The 23,159-nt window shown below is 40.1% G+C and overlaps 1 long non-coding RNA gene across 2 annotated transcripts in view; it reads right to left on the minus strand.

The window, feature by feature from the left end:
- The window catches only part of LOC106007117, a 188,437-nt gene that overhangs the window by 142,143 nt on the left and 23,135 nt on the right, over positions 1-23,159 (minus strand). Inside the window, exon 2 of one of the 2 annotated variants that reach the window (XR_006606481.1) lies at positions 20,652-20,841. The exons of the other annotated variant lie outside the window; for it this stretch is intronic. This is a non-coding gene — a long non-coding RNA (uncharacterized LOC106007117). The remainder of the gene's footprint in view (positions 1-20,651; positions 20,842-23,159) is intronic. 2 annotated transcript variants of the gene reach the window in all.

The following is a 23,159-nucleotide window of genomic DNA, read 5'->3' on the forward strand; positions in this document are numbered from 1 at the left end:
TTTATTTATTTCCCAGTGTCACACAGGTAGGAGAGCGAAGAGAAGGAGATCCATGGTCTCCTGTTGACAACCCAATATTCTTCTCATTACTTCACCTTTCTCTCTTACTGGAGGGATGCAGCATCTATTCATAATGTCTAAACCTGTGTTTTCACTACTATCCATAGAATCTCCTTCTGTGTCAGACATATGGAATACCCAATAAATACTTGTGAAATGGAAGTAAATTCTTTTAAATTCTTTCTATACTTATTGAATAGAAGACAGACAATATGAATAGAAGACAGAAAGGTCTTGAATAGAGGACAGAAAGAGCAACCAAGTTTATTAGCCTTAAGCAAAACTTTCCCCAAACCCCCATGTTCTCTTTTCCTTTATGTCTCTGAACTTGCTCCCTGAAATTCTTCTCTCTACATCCTTCCTCCTCTTTCTCTGGATATGGATAATGCATATCCAACTCGCAACTGACAACTCTTTGGGAAGCCATCTGTTTGGTGTCCCTACTCCATATTCCCATAGCATCATATACCTACCCCCCAAAATAAATCACAATGAGTGTCAATCCTTCCAACTGGATTCGGAGCCATTTGCAGAGAGGTACCCTACTTTTAACCACTTCTATTTCCCTACTACCCATGGCATGGTCCCTGGTAGAAAAATACCCAGAAGTTCATAGGACAAGTGCCCTCTACTGAATTAGAAATTTATTCATGTATCAGACAAATAGACACCATTAGGGAAAAGGCAACAGACTAAGAAAATTATAGGTAAGCATAACTTAATTGAAACATTTGGTCTTACTAAACTAAAAAATTTACACTCAAGCACCATTTTTCAAATTTATATTTTCTTTTGTCAGTTATAGCTGAATTTTTTTGTATAATCCTACTTTAAGTAGGGCAGTTATATATCCATACAATGGAATGTTTGACAATAAAAAATGAAATATTGGGACACCTGGGTGGCTCAGTGGGTTAAGCCTCTGCCTTCAGCTCAGGTCATGATCTCAGGGTCCTGGGATCAATCCCCGCATCAGGCTCTCCATCCCACTGGGAGCCTGCTTCTCCCCCTCTCTCTGCCTCCCTCTCTGCCTACTTGTGAACTCTCTCTGCATCAGATAAATAAATAAAATCTTTTTTTTTAAAGTGAAATATTGATCCATGCTACAACATGGATGAATCTTGAAAACGTTAAGTGAAAGAAGTCAGTGGCAAAAGATCACCTATGATTCTGTTGGTGTGAAATATTCAGAATAGGCAAACCTATAGAATGGTCAGTTAGTGTTTGCCTAGAGCCAGGGGAAGCTAGGAGATAGGGGAGGGGAGTTAAGGGGTGATAGCTAAGGGGTTTGGAGTTTCCTTTTGGATAAAGATTCTGATGAGAGCACAGTTCTAGGAATATACTAAAAGCCACTGACTTGTACAGTTTAGATAGGTGGACTGTATAGCATGTGAATGTTTCTCAATACAACTTAATAAAAATAATGCCAGACTTCCATTTTTGGGATAATGGAGATCTACTTTTCCCTATTCCCCTTCTGCCAAGTGTAACTGAAAAATTCCTGGACACTGTATTAAAAAAAAAACATAAGGCTTTCATAGGTAGAGAGAACACTCAAGGGCGCCTTGGTAGCTCAGTCTGTTAAGCATCTGACTCTTCATTTCTACTCAGGTCATGATCTCATGATCCTGAGATGGACCTCTAAACTGGACGTGAGCCTGCTTAAGATTCTCTTTCTACTTCTCTCTCAGCTCTTTCCCCTTCCCTACCACCCCCCCCAAAAAAGAGGGAAGACTTGAAAAACCTATAGATATTTCAAAATGCTGAAAAGTTGTTCAACTACTCCATAAAAAAGTGGGGGGGGGGATTAAAATGGCAGATTTAAGCCCTACTATATAAAGAAGATATATATTAAATATAAGTGGTTTGAATACATCAATATTAATGACTGGCAGATTGGATTTTAAAAGGTGATCCAATTATAATGCTATGTACAAAAAGCTCCCTTTAAATACAAAATATAGGCAGGTATTAGGTAAAAAGCTAAAGATATATAATATAATTTTTAATCAAAGGAAAGCAGGAATAGCTCTATTAATATTGGATAAGTAGACTTCAGGGCAAGGAAATATACCAGTAACAAAGTGATATAATGATAAGAGATAATCCACAAAGAGAGCAATACTACATATGTATACATCTAACAGAACTGCAAAATATACAAAGCAAACACTGATAGACTAAGAAAAAAATATACAAAATCCACAATCATAATCTGAGGCTTCAATATTTCTCTCTCAATACTGACAGAAGAACTCAGAAAATCAGCAAGGATGTCAAAGGACTCTATATCATCAATCAACAAGACCTAATAAACACAGAACACTCCACCCAAAACCAGAATATACCTTCAAGCGCCCCCAGAACATACATCAAAACAGACCCTACCCTGGGCCATAAAATAAACCTCAACAAATTTAAAATAACTGAAGTCAATAGTCACTAACCACAATGAAATCAAACTGACAAATCAATAACAGGAAAATCTCCAAACATTTGAAACGGAAATACTTCTAAATAATCTATGAATCAAAGAGGAAGTCTCCAAGGACATTTAAAGATTTTATTTGAGAGAGAGAGAGAGCAAGCTAGTATGAACAGGAGGAGGGGCAGAGGAAAGGGCGATGGACAAGGAGATTCTCCACTGAGCATGGAGCCTATCACCAGGCTGGATCCCAGGACCCCAACATCATGACCTGAGCCAAAACCAAGAGTCAGTGGCTTAACGGACTGAGCCATCCAGGTGCCCCTCTAAGGAACTTTAAAATACACTGAACTGAGAGGTACCTGTTTAGCTCAGTTGGTTAAGCCACTGACATCTGGTTTTACCTCAGGTGGTGATCTCAAGATCCTGAGATTGAGCCCCGTGTGAGACTCCACACTCAGCATGGAATCTGCTTGAGATTCTCTCGCCTCTCCCTGTGCCCGTCACCCCACTTGCACCCACACATGCACACAGTCTAAAAATCCTTAAAGAAGGGGAGGGGGTGCCTGGGTGGCTCAGTTCGTTAAAACCTCTGCCTTCAGCTCAGGTCATGATCCCAGGGTTCTGGGATCAAGCCCCACATTGAGCTCTCTGCTCAGCAAGGAGCTTGCTTCCTCCTCTCTCTCTGCTTGCCTCTCTGCCTACTTGTGATCTCTGTCTGTCAAATAAATAAAATCTTTAAAAAAAAAAAAAAGGAAGATCTCAAATTAATCTAAACTCAAGTCTCACCAAAAGAACAAAGTAAAAAATAGCAGAATAAGTCAATGAAACTGAAAATAAAAAAAACAATTGTGAAATCAATGAAACAAAAAGTGCGTTCTTTAAAAAAGACGTTAAATTGTCAAGCCTTAAGACTGACAAATTACCAATATCAGGAATGAAACAGGTGATATCACTACAAATACTGCAGACATCAAAAGGATAATGAGGGAATACTAGGATTATCTCTGCATGCATAAATTTAACAATTTAGGTGAAATGGACCAATTCCTCAAAAACAGAAACTACCACCCACCCAACATGAGACAGAAAACTTCAATACCCTATTACTATTAAAGAAATTGAGTTATAATTTGAGAACTTCCAAAAAAGAATTTACAAGGCCAAGACGACTTCACTGGCAATTTAATATTTAAATAAACAACCATTCTACATAATCTCTTCCAGAAAATGGGCAAGAACACTTCCCAATTTGTTTTTTGAAGCAAGTACTGCTCTGATACCAAAACCAGGCAATATTTTAAAAAGAAAACCTACAGAGCAATATTCCCATCAACACGGATGCATGAAGTCCTTAAAATAATAGCAAATATAATTCTTTTTATACATTGCTGAATTCTGGGTCAATCATACCTCAGTTTTTTAAAAAAAGTTAATTATACACCATATGCAAGTGGAGTTTATTCTAGGACTATAACCCTGGTTCCATATTTGACAAGTAAAAATATCATCTGCTATATTAACAGGCTGAAAGGAAAGATCTGTGATGCTATTAATGTGGAAAATGCATTCAACAAAATTCGACACCCATTCTTGATTTAAAAACAAAACCTCTCAATAAGGAGGGAACGTCCCAAACTTCATCAAGAGAATCTATAAAACCCCACAGCTAAAATCATACTTACTGATGAGTGACTGAAGGAGCGAGGAGGCCTGCTCCCACCACTCTTATCCATGACTGTACTGGAAATTCTAGCCAGTGCCAGAAAAAAGTCACACAGATGGAAAAGAGAAATAAGTTGTCCATGGCTGTACATGACATGATGGGCTATATAAAATCCCAAGACACCTACCTTCCCCCCCCCCAAAAAAAATATATATATGTATACACACACACACACACACACACACCTCCTAGCACTGAGTCTACAAAGTCACAGAGTACAAGATAAACATACAGAAATCGACTGTATTTTTATATACTAAGCAATGAATACTTGAACACTCATAGTTAAAAAATATACTACTACTTACTACCGTTCAACAGCAACAAAAAACAAGGTGTAAATCTAACAAAACCGGATAGGACTTGTAGGCTGAAAACTCCACCATGCTGATGACAGATCTCCAAGAAGATCGAAAAAGAATTATTAGAATAACCAAAATAAAAACAGTGACACCACCAAATGCTGTTGAGATTGTAGAGAACCGCATCACTCACACATTGCTGTGGGAACTGTAAGGATGCTAGTCACTCTAGAAAACAGGTGGACATGGGGCACCTGGGTGGCTCAGTCAGTTAAGCGTCTGCCTTTGGCTTAGGTTATGAACCCAAGGTTCTGGGATCGACCCCTGCATCAGGCTCCCTGCTCGGCAGGAAGCCTGTTTCTACCACTCCCCCTGCTTGTGTCCCCTCTCTCACTGTGTCTCTCTCTGTCAAATAAATAAATAAAATCTTTAAAAAAAAAAGAAAACAGGTTGACAGTTTCTTTAAAATATGAAGTTACCATATAAACCAGCAATTGCCCTTCTGGACACCAGTCTTAGCACCATTATTCATAGCCCAAGTGGAAATGACCCAGATGTCATTAAACCATGGTATATCTATACCATGGATTACTACTCAGCAATGAAAAAGAATTGGTACATTAAATGACTTAAATTTCCAGAGCAACCTGATGAGTACAAAGAGATAATCCCAAACGCTTATGTGCTGTATAATTCTATTTAGGTGTCATTCTTGAACTTACAAAATCCTAGAAATGTTAAACCTGGCAGTGGCTGCAACAGGAGAGGGAAGTGGGTATGGCTATAAAAGGACAATATGAAAGATCCCTGTGGTGATGGATATGTTCTGTATCTTGACTATATCAATGCTGATATCTTGGCTGAGATATGGTACCATAGTTTTACAAGAAGTTAGCAACAGGGCAAACTGGGTAAAGAGGACTCAGGATCCCTCTGCTTTATTTCCCACAACTGCATGAAAAGCTACAATCTTGAGATCTACACTGTCAAAATAATTTTTAAAAAGACATAGAAGGCATGCTTCAGGAGATAACATGAATAAAATTTTGAGTAAACAAAAATATTTATTTCTCAAAGAAAAAAGGTCTTAAAAATCTTGCCCTGGACACTCATCTACTGCTTTCAACCTGATGGTTCTAGGGACTAGGAGGGGAAGCAGGGCGGACAAAGGGCAAAGAGGGTCATACACCAAAACACTGGAAGTCAATCAATGGGGTTAAACAAAATGCATTCCTTAATCCAGCTGCTGCTCTACAGCCAAAAAGTGAGGGAGACTTGGAAGCTCAAGGACTTCATTTTTTGGTCTCTGTAAAAGGGCACCCACGGCAGAGCTCTAACCAGGATAGGCACGATGATGTCTGGAACAAGAATCAAATTCCTTAAGACACTTAGGTGAGGTATCAACGTCTCTGATGGTCATGGTCGCAGTTTGAAAAAAAAAAAAAAAGAAGGTAACTCACACTGGGAACTGTTAGCATGCCTCCAATTTGCAAATGGAAAAGTGAAGCAGAGTTGAGGTAGAAAAGTGAAAAGGAAACGTTTTAGTCCCAAATGGCACTTGCTTGATTTGTGGCCTGAGGTAAACCACCCCCATGACCCACAGACACTGGACCTTAAGACCTCCCTTCAGGTTGGATGCTGCCAGTAACAAAAGAATCCAATTACAATCATGTGGTGTCTCCTGCCATATCAAATTGTTTCATCAAATCATTTCATATAAATTTAGCAACAGTCCACAATTCACACACAGGCAACCTCTCCATTTGAGGAGCTGGCAGGGTCTATGTGTCATTTCAATGCCAATACCACCCTCTAGTGGCCAGAACAGGGGCTGGTCTGACAGAGCTGAGCTTTTTGGCTTGTTTTTCATGTCCTAGTGATGGCACTCTCCCCATCAAGAGCAACTGCACTGAAGAGTTGTTCCTTTTGACTGACAACCAACCCATTCTATAGTACCATGGATTAGCATGCTAGAACGGTAGTAGCTAGTAGGGCAGCTCTTCTACCTAAGCCCCTCAGTAATATCTAAATTCGCCTAAAAGTTAAGATTTCCTAGGATTCTATTTAAATATCAATAATCCTTGTAAATTTGGAATGGAATTTGATTTATGGAAACAATCTTTGCCCACAACTCTCAGAATACACCTATGGCATGAGTACATAGGTTTTCATTGCCATTTACGGGTAAAAGGATGGTTTCTGCCTTCCACAGAGGGCAAGAAGGTTTAAGGTGTTGTGTGAGGTAAAAGAAACAAATTTCAGAGGATCTCAGATGCAAATTTAGATCCAGTCCTGCCACTGGTTAAATGTCTTGGTCAAGTCCATCAGTTAAGCATTTGACTCTTTGAGTTCAGCTCAGTTCATGAGCTCAGGGTTGTGAAACCCAGCCCTGCCTCAGGCTCTGTGCTCATTGGGAAGCTGACTTCAGAGTCTCTCTCTCCCTCTTCCTCTTCCCCTGCCCCTTTCCCCTTTCTCGAAAATAAATAAATCTTAAAAGTAATAATAATAATAAGGCAGGGGGATTAAAAATAATGCCTGGCTGACAAAGTGAGGGAAAATGTGTAATTCCTGGTATGTAATAGGTACTCAATAAAGTACATTATTAGGTGTAAGTCTGTACCAGCTCACACATGCCCCCAAAACAAAGTTTAAGTGAACTGTCATTTGGGAGAATTATAAAAAATGAGACGGATACTAGCCTTTCCTTTACAATTTAATTTCCAAGATAGGATTGTAAGACCTTCTCTCTAAAAGCTGTATCTTTTAGTAAGTCTTTGAAATACATTTATTGTATACTAATGGCTGCTCGTGATACTTTACATAAAATATCTCAATTAATCCTTCAGGTACCCTACAAGACAATAAGGTAAATTTCCCATAGCTTGTATGCAGCTGGATGGGTACCTGAACAGAGATACCTAAACTCTGGCTTCACCCTCCTGCTCCACTATCCCATCTCCTTAGATCCAACACACAGCCAGGTGCAGGAGAACACTAATTTGGGATTTTTGTTACTGGTGGCTTATTCTCGATACTTAGTATCAGGCTTACCAGGCTTTGGAGGATACAGAAGTGAGCTTCTACCCAAGAGTCAAAATATTTCTAATTAAAAACTCTTCCTACCCACTCACATTTTATGTGTTATCCATGCATAAACTAGAAAACAGGCAAAATGTTTGCAATTGTTTAGCTCTTTATTGTAAGTGGTTTCTTCAAACTACTGAAGACTATTTTCCTCCTCACAATAATGCTGACCCAGGAAAATATTACATCTTATTTTATACATCTGAGGCCAAGAGAATTAAGATCCCACAGCTAGGAAATGGCACAGCTATGACTCTTAAGCCCCATTCTTTGCTGCCAATCCTGATCTTCCCCTCACAATGTCTCTATAGATAAGGTCTGCAGAAAACCTGTTTCTAAGTGGAAGATATCAAAAGCCTACTTTCAACAGGGCCAGCAGTTCAAAATCAAATCAAAACTTCATTGAGGGGAAAAAAATGGAAATAAGTTTAAGGTTCAGGCTAAAGTTGCCATATTCTCAAGGGGCCATTGTTGCCTTTTTCTCTTCCCAGGTTAGCTATGGTCTGCTAAGCCTCAGAGGAGATTAGGACAGAAGAGGGCTGGGTAGATGGGAATCTCCCTATCTGTTGTGAATCCGTCAGTACTAACAGAAACAAATCCTCATCTGCCAACTTTCTGGGTAACTGCATTACTGCATTTGGAGGACACACACCATATTTTGCTTTACAATCAGACAATGGGATTGGTTTTGTAGACTGGTATTCGGGCTATACTTTCAAGGTGTGTATCTATCACATCCTAAAACCTCATCTTCAAAAAGATATTTTAGAGGGTAAACCTGAAGGGCCCAGTCCCTTGAAATCATTCTTCTCTACCCTGGATAACCTGTCAACAATTCATGTTTATAATTTTCACTCAAAATGAAACCACACCAATTTGGGGGGGGGCAGGGACCCTGTAAAGATAAAATTGGCTGCCTGTCCCCCAGCTACCATGGTCTCTCTCAGGAGGGTGGAAGCTTCAGTGACTTTCCAGTTTAAGAGGCAAAGTCACCCTCAAGCATATGGGGACAACCAAGACTACACTTTGCAAAGTTGTCTGGCAAATTATCTTGTCCCCTACTAGAAGAAAAACAAATCCCTACAGATATGTGCAGCTGCAAGCAATTACTCATCTCCATTATACACTCACTTAAAAGACTAATTCAAACCCTGCTGCCTACACCTGGGTGAGGCAAGTAAACAAGTTATAAGGGGAAAGGGCAACAATGAAAAAAACCTGTCTATAACAGCATGTATATGGTCATTCCCAGAACCCCAGCATTAACTAATCAAGGCATCAAATAACTGTTCTCATGATTGAGTGGTCTGGGTTACTTTCAGGATAAGCAATGTACCGCCTCTGTTGCTAAATATCGTCGATCCCTTATGGAATTACAAGCCCCAAGCTACCCTTTAGAAATGCCATAAAGTTAATTATCTGAAAGAGACCTTAGGGTCCAATAATCTCCTATTTCCCCCCAGGGACAGAAGACTATATGCTTAAAGGTTCCATGAAGCAACCAAAAACCTGCAGAGCATGAAGGAGAGATGTGCAAGTTCTACGTCCCCTGGGCCAGACCGATGTTGCAGGCCGTGTGCTGGAAATGTTTCATGGGGGTATTTTTCACCACAAATAGGACATTGTTAGTATCATTTTCAAACTTCAGAGAAGGGAGGAAATCAGTCCATGATCACACGACTTGAAAGCCAAACAGAAATCAGCAATCCTCTTACTCGTAAGCCCAGGGCATTAAGCACTCTGCTAGGATAGCTCACGGGCTAAGCGTTTAACACGTGGAGTCTCAAAGTTGGCTTCATGTTGGAGTCAACTGAAGAGCTTTATTATTTAATGCTAATATCTGGATCCCAACCTCGGGGAATTTGATTTAATAGGTTCAAGTGTGTCCTGGGCTTGGGAATGTTCTTTTTCCTAAAACTTCACAGTTCATTCTCCTGTGTGACCTCATTTGCAAACCTCTGATGAAACAGAACCAGGAGGGCTAATGTATCCCTTTCCATGGTGGGTGCCAGAAATGGGAATTTAGCATAGGGGGTAAAATAATCATTTCAGGGATCCTTTGGATCTAGATTTCCATCTCAGCTTTGTCACGTGCTAGTTTTATTACCTGGGCAAAATTAACCCTCTCTACACCTTAGTTTTCTCACTTGTAGAGTGGAAATTCAGTGTTCACCATGATTAAGTTGAACGGGACTATATAAGAACCTAGCACAGTGCCTGACAGGTGGTCAATTACTCCAAAAATATCATTATCCTTATAATCTTTGAAATATATAGGAGTCTAGTGATTTCATTTAATCTAGATTATAAATCATACATAATATATCATTAATGTTGGTAACTACCCTGGGAATTACCCAGTATTTTGAGATATATTGACATCTCATTTAATGCTCCTCATGTCTCTGTGATATATTGTATTGTAAGTGAAAATGAAGTTCAGGGACAGGAGCTATCTTTCCTAATGGCACCCATTCCTAAATGACAGAATGAGATTTTGAATGGATTCTCTAACAGCTAAGAATGGCTCAGATTCAATCAAATAACACTTCATACAAATGGAGACTGAGAATTTTTGCTGTGTTTTGAAAAAAATACAAGTTTTTCTTTAATACAGACTTCCTACTTTATAAACAGTTGGAGGAGTTTTGAACTACCTTTGGAGCCAGTTTTTAAGTACAGATTTAAAATTTAAAAAAAAAACACTCTTGTGGTTCTTGTTCTTTGTCTTATATTTTAGAAAGTATTATCCAGTTTAATCACTCGATCCATGATGCTTACTTTTAAATTATATTCAAGCACGGACTTGATTTCAAGAAATGAACACTGGAGAGAATGAACATGTTCAAAAGATTCTTCAAGTAGTTTCAGAAAAGGGATTTCAAAATGAAACTATAATAGCTTATCAAAAATCAGAGGAGGTACAAGATCTGCTTTGCTTTTAGTTCATTTCCTTATTTTATTGAGGGAGCTTGTAAATGTGTAAATCACCAAGAAAGCACAAGTGAGACTTCAGGAAATGTCCAATAATTTGTATCCATTACAGAAAAAGATTTTTTTTTCTTAACCTTCAATTCCAGCCAATCCTAAGGCCCCCAAATCTTTTTTTTTTTTTTTTTTTCAGTTGGGAGTAATTCTTCCTCTGATACATACAAGTGAAATCATCTGACTTCATTTTTCTTTCATGTTACAGAATGACCTCTGTATCGTAGAGGGTATCCTAGAATCCTGTCCTAGGATTAGAGAATTGTTATAGATTCTCAATTTCTTTATATTTTAATTGTTCCTGAAGTTATATAACTATACTCCTATCAATCCTATAGTCTTTATGAAATTGAGAATATTCTTTTAAAAATGTCTGAAAACTGGGGTAACTGGGTGGTTCAGATGGTTAAATGTCTGCCTTTGGATCCTGGGTCCCGGGATCAAGCCCCACATATGACTCCTGGCTCAGCAGGGAGCCTGCTTCTCTCCCTCCCTGCTTCTCCCCCTGCTTGTGCTCTCTCACTTCCTGTCAAATACGTAAAATCTTAAAAAAAAAAAAAATGCTGAAAACTAATCTCGGAAACTTGATTTTAATATCTATAAAATATAACACAAGAAAACTTAAAACCCAATCTAGGCAGCAAATGTAAGTTAGATGCAAAGGCTATTAAAACTAGAAGGCATAAGAGCCCAACCACTGGCCTGCCCACCCAAGAGTTAAACTGCAAATGAAGATGTTAAAGGACTTGTCTAGTTTCTCAACAGGAAGAAACAGAAAGAATTCATAAAACTTACTTTCTGAGTCTAAGAGAAGGATTTGCTCCAAACATCTACTGGATAGCTCCTACAGCTGTAACTATTTTCAAAATGTGATCACAATGAGATATTACAAGGGTAAGGAAAAAAAACTGATGTTGAGTCCAAACAATGTTAGACTGTTCAAAGTCTAGCGATTCCAGGGGCTAGAAAATCAATAAGCATCGGAGGCTTATAAAGATTCAGATCATCTATTCATTTTATAAGTAAGAAATCCACAAAGGAGGACATAAAAAAAAAAAAAAAACAGGAGAAGTATTAGTACACACTGATTTTGCACTGGATTGAGCACTCAGCCAGGCCACTGATGTGCATTCTCCTTATCCTAATAGCCTTAACAGGTAGCTTCTATTAATATTCCTGTTTTTTAAGATAAGGAAACTAAGCAAGAGTGTCAGTAGCTTACCAAGACCACATGGTTGTTGTAGTAGGCAGTCTTAAATTGGCCCCCAGCAATCACTGCCTTCTAGTATTCACATTTACATCAACGGATTTCTACCAAATGAATACAGCAAAAGTGATGGGAAGTCAGTTCCGAGACTGGGTATACAAAAGACAGACTTCTGACTTACTGGCACTCTTCGAGTTCTAGCTTGCTCAAGGCAATGAAGCCAGATACCATGAAGTGAGCTGCCCCATGGAATGGAGAAGCTTCTGGCCAATAGCCAGCCGCAAGCTGAAGCCTTCCATTCAACAGCAACCAAGTGACTAAAGCCTACCAACCACCATGTGATTGAGTTTAGAAACTAATCTACCCTCAGTAGTATCTTGAGATAACCACAGCCCAGCCCAACACCTTGCTACAGGTTGTAGGAGACTCTACAGATCCAGCTAAGTTTCACCAAGATGGCAGACCTACAGAAACCAGGATGATACTATGTTAAGCCACTAAGACTTGAGATAATTTGTTACACAACACTTGATAATATATCTAGTATATTAATATCTCAAGATTTAAGGGTATTGGATTCTAAGGTCTATTCTCTGATCTTACCCAACAATATCACAAGCACAGGCTATGCAGATCGTAGCTAACCTAGAATATGATGACTATGTCCAAGTTTTTATCCTTTGGTTCATTTTAAAATTACTGAAAATTACTGCTAGGTGTCAGGAACTCCCCTTCATTTGAAGAAAGGGAGACAAGGCAAGGTTTCTGATCTTATTCACCTTCTATAAGGGAAGAATACATGCAAACAAGCCAGCATTGTTAAAGTACCACTCAAATTCAAATTGTAGCTATTTACTTTAATGATTGAGTATACAATTCTGGCCTTTCCAGATTTTAAAGTAGATATTCACTGAGCATTTAATTCCTACCTTCGTTAGTCTTTTTATTTTTATTTTCTTTTAGCAGTACAGAAATGAACCTTATCTTACACACAATGTTACTTAGTATAAAAACCATTATTCACTTCTATCTCTTTGCTCAACCTAAGATAGTATTTTAAATACTGTTTCCTAAAATTAATAAAGTAAATATACAGCAGATGGGGTATTAGAAAAATCTATAGGGAAAGAACAATGGGAGATGTAGAAGTATAAATTGAAAGGAAATTTTTAGGAGGGAAAAAGGCAAGGGTGACATTAAAATGGGCAGAAAAGAGCTAGTAGAGTATTGATTGCCTGCTGTAGCAAACCCCTGTGCTGACATTTCCCCCCACTCTTTCTTTTTTGGGGCAATTGAGGAGAGTTCACACTAAAATGATAATCCATGGTTTATTTGAAAATGTATCTGACTTAATTAGCCGAGAATGACAGAGTGGATAATGATGGCACTGAGTGTTGACTTTGGGTTCCTAATGGTTTTCAGGAGAATTTGTCTCAGTTTAGTTGAGGAGACTGACAGGCTATGAAGTGAAAACAGCGACAGAATGAAAAATGATGTGTTTTTCCTCAAGCTATTTGATCAAGAGCTGGAGCAGTAGGTATAGATTTTTCACGAATTTACATTTTAATACCCATAAATTTCTTTCTGCTTCAGATAGATTAGTCTTTTTCATCTTTTCAAAAATATTAGCTTTGGCTACACTTCTTGGTTTTACTTATTTTTCTGAACGGTCCCAAGTGCTGTATGTTCCACCCTACAAATGATGCTTATGGGAATTAAAGCAAATTTTTTTTTAAATTCTCTGAAGTAGGAAAAACTTCATACTGAATTAGTCATGTCCTAATCATTCCTGCCAGACCATGTGTCCAGCAAGTAAGTATCTTCAGGGGAATTATCCACCAAGAACACAAAGACTCCATTTGAGTTTCTAAACTGAGTGGCTTAACCAACAGACTATTCTCACAGTTCTAGAGAATGGAAGGTCGAGTTCCCAGCATGGTCCAGATCTGTTAAGAATCCTCTTCCTAGGTTACAGTGGCTGCCTGCTTGCTGTGTCCTCACATGGCAAGGGGGCAGGAAAGGGAGCCAGCAGTAGGGAGTTCATTCTAGCCTTTTCCTCTTTTATTTTTTTTAAGATTTTATTTAACAGAGAGCGATCACAAGTAGGCAGAGAAGCAAGCAGAGAGAGAGAGAGAGAGAGGAGGAAGCAGGCTCCCTGCTGAGCAGAGAGCCCGATGTGGGATGAACTGAGCTGAAGGCAGAGGCTTAACCCACTGAGCCACCCAGGTGCCCCTTTTTCCTCTATTCTTATAAGGACACTAATCTTACCAAGGGAGGTAGTCTACCTTCATGACCTCATCTAAACCTAATTACCTCCCAAAGGCCCCACACCTCCAAGGATGATCACATTTGAAGGATTAAGCCTTCAACATGAATTTGGAGGGGACAGCAATACTCAGTCCTGACATTCCTTCTAGTGCTAATGGAAGGGCTAATGAGCCCAAGTAGAGAGAGAAGATGCTGTGCTCAGCCTGTGGTGCCACAGTCCTGAGTAGCTAAGGCAATCAGGTCAAACTGGATGATGTGTGAAGCACAACTGATAGAATAACCTATACATGAGGGAAACCAATGGAACAGAAATTTCAAACAAGTATAACAAGTACACAGAACAGACAGAAGATAAAATAAGCACGATGAATGCTGGTGACAAGATAAAGCTGAGACAGGATAAAGGATCGTAATTCTGAAAAACTAGATAAGGAAGATACTGCATTGAAATGAAAACAACTGAAGGAATTAACATTCCTTTGAGTGGACAAAGGAATTAACATTCCTTTGAGTGGACAAAGTTAAGTAGCAAATTAGTGAGCTGAAAGACTGGGTTGAGGAAGTTGTCCAGAAAACACAAAGAATGAGATCACTATTTAAAAAAAAAAAAAAGGACACATTAAAAAATATAAAGATATAAAGAAGTAGAACTGTCCGAAGAGAAAGGGGAGAAATTATTAGAAGAAATGACAGAGGAGACCTTTCCGGAACCACAAAAAGACCTGAGATCACAGAAAGAATATAGACTGTAAGAGGGCTTGAAAAAAGTCATTCTTGAGACTTCTGAAGGGGAAGAGGGAAGCAAATCCTCAAAAACCTGAAACTGGTGTCCAATTTCTTAGCTGCATTGGAAAAAAACACAAATATGATGTGTGAGTATCTTCAAATTCCTGGAGAAATCACTAACCCCAGAATATATCCTACCATGCTAACATTCAAAAGAAAACCTTTTTCAGATTTATGAGAGGTCAGAAAATATACCAACATTGAAGCTGTTTGAAAGATATTCTGCAGGAAGAGGAGAAATGAATACAACAGGAAGAGATATGAGAAGTAAGCAGAGATTTATAAATGTAGTCGTTTAAAGGAAGAACAGGAGGAGGAGGACGGAAGACAAGATGGGAGACGGAGGGACGCCTGGGTGGCTCAGTTGGTTAAGCAGCTGCCTTCGGCTCAGGTCATGATCCCAGCGTCCTGGGATCGAGTCCCACATCGGGCTCCTTGCTCCGCAGGGAGCCTGCTTCTCCGTCTGACTCTGCCTGCCACTCTGTCTGCCTGTGCTTGCTCTTGCTCGCTCTCTCTGACAAATAAATAAAATCTTTAAAAAAAAAAAAAAAGATGGGAGACGGAGTTGAGGAAGACAGTAAAGGACAAGAGAAAGACAAGGAAATACGCCCTTACTTTGGAAGAGAGGAACAAAACCTTAAGATACTAAGAAAAGAATTCAGAAATGATGTAAGGCAGGAAGAGACAGCAGGAAGGTCAGAGGATGCTCCTGTCCTCTCCTTATTTGAGACAGAAGGAGTCGGTGGAGGAAGAAGGAGAGACGCCCTTTCTAAATGGATAGGGGAAAAACAGGTGCAAATATGGCTTTCAACTTAGGAGTAACTAGCAGGATAGAAACTACAGCTCAACTTTCAAGTCTATCCAAAACAAAACAAAACAAAAGTTGAGAAAAGAAAAAGCATGGCAAATAAGAAACATCATTCTCAAAAATTTTTTCTGTAAGTGTAGTGAACTACACTTTCTAATGTTGACTCATTCCTTGAGATAAACTATACTTACTCATAATGCATTTAAAAAATGCTATCAAATTTGTCTATGCACTATATTAAGATTTTTACATCTATGATCATGAATGCCCCTATAATTTTTGAGGTTTGTGTGGGATTTATAACAAGGTTAATCGACCCCTGTATAATGATTCAAGCAGCTTTTTTAAAAAATCCAAGTTTAAGAAAAACTTGGATACCTTTACTATTTGTGCTGTGAAGAACGTTTAAACACTTTGGGTCTAGCACATTTTACACAAGGGTGGATTCTTGCCATTTTAAGGTCTTTAGTGGTTAACAAATCATCAAGGATCTTTTCAATCTGGCCCATCTAGATCTCCAGATACATCATCCTCAACATGTGGAACTTACCCCCACCCCCCCATCCCCCACCCCACTCACTCACTTGTCTTTGGCATAGGTTAGGTCTTCTTCCTGGAATCACCACTCATCACCTACTTATTGGCAAGGATAAACTTGGAATTTCGCATTTCAGTCTGTCTCATCTGTGCATTTAATTCTTCTCCTAACCCTTAATCCATCCTCTAAAGGGCCTACATAGGTCCTCCCCATTGGACTGGGTCAACTCCCACAAAAACCACTTTTTCCATTATACACATCTCCCAGTTCCATGCTGGACACGTTCTCACAGTACCCTTAGTTCAGGACCCAAAAGCATGGAACACGTGGTTCCTGCCGCAGCCCCCACCCCCATCTCCTCTGTTCTGCTGAGCCACTGACCTTGATGCTGGAGCACTTCTCAGACCTTGGCAACCTGAGGATGCTCAGAAGGGAATATCTGAAGATTAATGTATGAGAAAGAGGTGGCATTTTTGAATTTGCAGGCACCATCTTTTACAGAACCATCGACTTAGTAGGATATACCGTTCAGGCTGAGAGAAACCTCGGGGCATTCTTGGGTCAACTGTCCTTCCCTGGCTCAACCTCTTCACAGAAGCCCAACCACCATACCTCAAAACCTGTTTACCACCTACAAAATCCTGAGCAAACTGTTCTGACACCTTTCCATTCCTGTGTGTCGCTAGACAGGCAACTGGGGAGAGGCCGCTGGGCTGAAGGCAGACCTGAAATCAGAAATGAGGCTGAGGCCCAGCTGCAAAATTTGGTACATTGGGATAGTGACCTTAGTACTGCCTTTCCTTCTCCCTTGCTAAGTATTCCCACCTAGCTCACAGATCCCGACCAAAGAAGGGATAAAATGAGATTTCTCATTTGGAGGGGTTTTATAAACTGAAGAATTAGAAGGGAAGTGAGCAAAGCCTCGCTGGCTGGCCTTAAGAAGGGCTGCAGTATTTTGTGGCTGGCTTGTACCATTTTATGTACTAAGTAGAATTTTCTAAATGACCGTCTCTTAGCCCAAAAACATTCATATCATTTCTCCTAACTAAAAATTTTGCTGACTTCTTAGAGGAAGTCCCAGACTTTTCCATCTGCAGATACATGTAACAGGGTCAAAAAAATTTAACTCACAACTCAGATGTGCAAGGTGGGTAAATCATTAGTCTGATTAATTTTTCTTTTGAATCTTTAACTTCTCAATCCACTTTAGATATCATCTGATTCAATAATTAAACGGTCCTTTAAAATAGTATTCCACATCTCTAAGAAAGGCTGCTCAGAATTCTAGGTTCCCTCTACCTGCCCTGGCATGCAGGTGTACAGGGGAGTCAGGTGTGGGAGTCCTTGGGGACACTGGGCCTCTGGAATGGTAGCCCTAGTCTGCCTGGGTGCCCCAAGGCTCTGCAGGCCTTCCCTGAAGATTGTTGAATTCAGCATCCTCTTCTGATGCAGATGTGCTCCTGTGCTGACTCTAGCCATAGTTTGCCTTCAACAGGCCTCAGGCCCCTGAGTTACATCATCCCGTCAAGGACCACATTGCCCCATGGCTCATGGCTCTATCAGCCCTCTGAACAGGCCCTCAGGCTCTCAGTTCTGTGACTTCCTGACAGAAATTGGGGCGACTCAGGGAAGTTCAGTTGCTGCCTCTCCCAGGCTGAGCCCTCAGTACACTTTCCTGCGGTGGGGCTCCAGAGAAACAAACGGTTCGCCCCCTTCTCTGCCCCGCACTGGACATCTTCCCAACACACCGATTTCTCAAGTCTAAACCTAAAGGACAAATGGGCAACATAGGTTCCGCCCTCTCCCTTCCTCATCTCCATTCTCTGCACACAGCAAACAGAGGCAGTGTTTTCTTTGTTCGCCTACACCCTCCTCTCTCCCTCAGAGGGGCGGGGCTGGTATTCCCAGGCAAGGCATCTTCCTCACACCTGGGAGGATGTGGCTTATTTGTTGATCCATCAGCCTTATTTATTGATATTCTTAAGGGAACTGGAACATCCTTCCTCAAGACCGTTACCATGGCTTACAAACCTATTATCTTGCGGACTAATCAGATTTGGGTTATCAAAATCAGAGAGGATCCTTGCTCTTTCCCTTAGCATGTCCTTTTGCAATGTATTCTGTTCCCCAGAACTTCCCTCTCCCAATGCGCCCGCCCCGGACAGCTGCAGCGGGAAGTGTAGCAAGAGTGCTTGTTATCAGAAAGGGGAAGAAGGAAAGCAAAGTAGTAAGTTTGAAGGTATTACCCCTGCAACAGACAGGTAAAAACACTGTGGTGAGATACAACACTTTCTTGGAAGGATGAGGAACAGAGTGCAGACACAGACTTCCTTTGGAAGCTTGAGCTCCTCAGGCTTCTTTAGATTTTAGTACAAAGGACACCCTGGTGTTCAGGGAACCTCAAAGACATAGCCTAGAGAGGTTCCAAGTCTGAGTGGTCAATCCCAATAATTCATGGTCAAGATCCCAGCTACTAATGATGGTGACAATGAGCAAGCATCTAACTAGAGCTAACCAGAACCTCCATGTTTGTAGATGGCGGAGAGCTCCAGCCCAGGTGTTCACAGGCAGCAGGCTGACAGCATGTGTATGAAGCAGTTGGTTATAATAGGATATCAGAGTGGACAGGGCTTCTAAGGAACTAGAGAAATTTTTTAAAGTTTCAAACACCATTTCTACCCCCCACTCCAAACTGAGCATTTATTAAGGATAGAGATGGCCTATAACAGTTTCCCATCTTTGGGATTATACAAGATTAAAATGATCCTAAATGATTAGAGTTCTCCAAGTGAATAGGAGGTTGGCAGCATTGAGAAGGTTAAAAAAAAAGCATCTCAGAAATACACTAAGTATAGTAACTTGCCACCTTTCACTTCGTGTTAAATAAGAATGAATCTTCAGAGTAAACCTTTTTTTGTCTATTTATGGCAGGAGTAGTAAGATATAGTGGGGAACTGGTTTCTATCATGATGGATCCTAAAGTATATTTAAGTCAGGGGTCACAAATCCATGGCCCCAGGGTTCTTGCAGGCAGGACCACTGTGTGGGGCAAGAGGGGGGCCACAGTGTGTGTGGGCTGTGAAAACTGGAAGAAGCAAGTCTTCCCATAAATACCAAAACCTACATCTTATCTAACTCTGGGTGATGAGACAGCTCCTGTATCCCTTTCACCAGCAGGGCACTGCACCACTTATAATCTCCAGTGTATACAAACAACTCATGGATCTTCTGAAGGAATGGGACTGGTTTCTGCTTCATAAAACAAGTGAAGTTTATGGTGTGTGAATTAGATTTCTCTTCCGTGTGTCCAAGTGCACATGTGCCTATGGCCAGAGACAAAGAACAAGTCTATCTCCTTTGAAGGAGTGAAAACAAGTGAGACCGCCAATTAAGATACAAATCCCATGGGTTTCAAACCTTGCTCCATAAAACATGAGCTTAAGACACTCATCCCTTTCATATCTTCTCATCCTTGAGGATAACCTGAGGAGGAGAAAACCATGGATTGATGGGTGGGAGGAGGAGGTGGACGGAAGAGAAAGAGAAAGAGAAAGTGTTTATCCTACATGTGCTGAAGTCCTTCCCTCACTTTAGGACATTGGGTCTTTTTATAATAATCCAAACCAGTCATATTTGCCTGCAGACATGTTTCCTTCTGCTTGTCTGGTGTTTTTAAATCTTTGAATTATTTTCCACCTTTTAAAAACTGGGAGATTTCAAAAAGCCCAGCAGCACTAGAGCCAACACCCCGCCTGTGCTGAAGAGAGGACGCCTCCCCAGACGGGAACTGTACTCTCCAGTTCATCACAACCCCCACCACAGAGCTTGCCTTTTATCACCATCTTCGGCTACTGTTGGGTTTTATTTTTAAATAGCTGATTACTTGGATTCCCTGCCTGACACCATAGGCTTTGGAGCCTATAATCCCTCTTCTAGAAGTTCCCTTCCCACCCTCTTCCTTGCTGCGCCCTCACCAGGCTGGGTTCAGAATTGCCACCCATGCTCAACACCATGTCTGTGTACCCATGGAAATGCCAGAGAGAAAACACAGAGCATGCATAGTCAGATGGGTTTTATCAACTAGGGAGTAATAATGGTTTCAGAGGGACAGTCAGGACTCCACTGTACTTCCTGCCCTAGGTCAGACTAGGCTCTTGACTTCAGCCCTGAACAGCAGGTGGCAAAGTTTCCAGAGAGATTCTCACAGAAAAGCCTAAAGGGACTTGTTCCAAGTGTTGTCATAGATAAATTTCCTCTTTCTGGGAAGAGAGTAACAGATCTTAGTGACACTTGCTTAGTAGTCATAGTTTCTCTATTTTCTAAGAGAAAATAAACATCATCAAACCTGAGGAGTGTTATTAGGAGTGTGTGGACAAGCTATGCTTGAGATAAAAATGGACTTTTTTTTCCTTACTAAGTTTGTTTCGTTTTCTGCCTCCACGTATGGAGTGATAGAACTTACCAAATATCTTGTAATTAGATCTCAAGAGCCTATACTTCCAGCCTCACTGATTGTAGGGATTCATCCTGCTGTTCGTGGCAAGCATCTGCCCACCCTGGAAGCTTAGCCTATGACTCAGGTGTGACACTGCATGGACCCTCTGAAGATCTCATGGGCTGATGGCTTCTCTTCTTCCAAGCACAAGCCAATCCTAAGAGGATAAAAGAAGTCATTTGTGAAAAGTGGGTGCTAGCTGTTCAGTGAAAGCAAGCAGAGTTAGAAGTAGCAGGCAGGGAAGAGAGAATTTTGACCAAATGTCATTTGCCTGTATGTACCATAGGAATAGGTTTTAAATATCTCCTAGCATATTTGTCCTTGGTAACTGTTTCCTTGCAGACCTTCAACTTTTGCCCTGGAGAAGAGGAAGGCAGGTATCATCTGGGGCAGAAGAAAATGTAGAAGCAGTTCCTGTTAATCAAGGAAGGGAAACATGAAGTTCTTGGTGTGAGTGAAGTAGCTGTGAGAGAGAAAGATAGCCTGTGAGCAGTCAGATATATTTTAACTGGCACAGAAGGGAATACATTAAGAAATCCAAATGGCTATGGGTCAAGACAGGTTCTAAAATCAACTATCAGTAATGGAACATTTTCCATTTCATTTTTAAACTTTTTTTTCCAACTGGTTATAAATAGAAAACAGGAAGGGTATGATTTAGCAATTCCTTCATAAACCCCAATAAATGGCAGTAGGAGATTGCGTGCAGAATATTAGCCAATCTCCTTAAGTGCAGCCTGATTAAATTGTAACATCTTAAACAATGATAGGGATAAAAGTGGGCCTCTGAATCTAGCTAAAAATCATTGTCTGCCTTCCATGAGAAATAGAAATGAAACTATACTGTTATACAGCAGGTCAAACGGAAAGGACTTAAGAAATGAGCAGTGGAAGAAAACTCTTGGCTGCAGAACTAAAACTTTGCCATTAAACCAAAATCAGGTTCCTCCCAAAGACAAAGTCTAAGAGAGTGGAAGATGTCATTTGTGAAAGAAAACAAGTTTATATAACCATCTACAAATTATATAGAAGAATTAAAAGTTACAAGGCAAGCCGTGGACATTTACAATGTTAACATCAGAAATGTAATGCTTCACCTTGAATTCCTATCAAAAAATGGCAGAACAAATGCTGATGTTCTAAAACAATTATTTCCTGGGACAGAAACCCTGAACAAAGGACAAAATATGAGAGAGCCAAAGTAAAGGGCATTGTAAAGATCAAAATTAGAAAGTAAAAGAACATGAAGACACATCACCTGACACATCCTGTCCCTACCTCTCCTACAGTAAGGTACATAGACAAGGCCCTGACCATCTCTCACTAGTGAAACACATAATCAATGAATTACCTATGACTTCCTTCATCAAACCTCAACATTTAGGCCAAAGGGGATTTTCCCCCCTCCACCAACTGCTTAAGGCCTATAGCCAGATCCTGCTATTTGGAGACATGGGCAAGGCAGTGGGTTCCCAAAGCCCTTCACCTCATGACTTCAATCTATTTCCTTTTTTCACTCAGCTCCTCAAACTAGTTTCTCTACATCTTCCCCTCCCTGCAAATTTGCTTTTCTAGGATTATTTGATATCTTTACTCACCTCAAAGACTTCTCACAGAGCATACCTGTGGAATTTCTTCCTCATCGTGACTCCTATTCTAGTCAGTCACCTCCACCTCACTCCCCACCAATTCACAGATTTTTCACTAATTTTCCCAAAAGCTTTCACTATCCACATTTTCTAACCCTGACTTATTAGAAATGGACACTCTTCTAGGACTCACTCTGCTTAAACATACCAGTTTTAGGAGTTTCTATTTATTCACAGAATTTTTATATCCTATGCAAGCAAAAGGGTAAATGCAGTTTATGGAAGTAGTGAGGATTTCTAGATAATACTTTCTTCGGCCTCTGCTACATATCTCCCAGAATGGCAATAATAATGCTTTTAACAATGAAGTTGAAATTCCCCCACAAGTCTGCTTCCATTCTTCAAGGGAAGGAAAAAAAAAGAAGAAGAAGAAGAAGATGAAGAAGAAGAAGAAAGGATTTCTAGATCATACTTTCTTCGGCCTCTGCTACATATCTCCCAGAATGGCAATAATAATGCTTTTAACAATGAAGTTGAAATTCCCCCACAAGTCTGTTTCCATTCTTCAAGGGAAGAAAAAAAAAAGAAGAAGAAGATGAAGAAGAAGAAAGGTCACCTCCAGCCTACTAGGATAATTACCATCCAAAAAAAAAAAAAAAAAAGTGTTCGTAATATGGAGAAAAAGGAACCCTTGCACACACTTAATGGGAATGTAAAATGGTACACGCACTATGGAAAACCATATGAAAAGTCCTAAAGAAATTAAGAAATAGAACTACTTACTATATGATCCAGCAATCCCCCTTCTGAGTATGTATCCTAAAGAATTGAAAGCAAAGTCTCAAAAAGATCCTTGCACACGCTTGTTCATAGAAATATTCACAAA

Source organism: Mustela putorius, unplaced genomic scaffold, assembly GCF_011764305.1.
Source record: "Mustela putorius furo isolate JIRA1106 unplaced genomic scaffold, ASM1176430v1.1 tig00000281_pilon_pilon_pilon, whole genome shotgun sequence".
In the NCBI taxonomy this organism is placed as follows: Eukaryota; Metazoa; Chordata; class Mammalia; order Carnivora; family Mustelidae; genus Mustela; species Mustela putorius.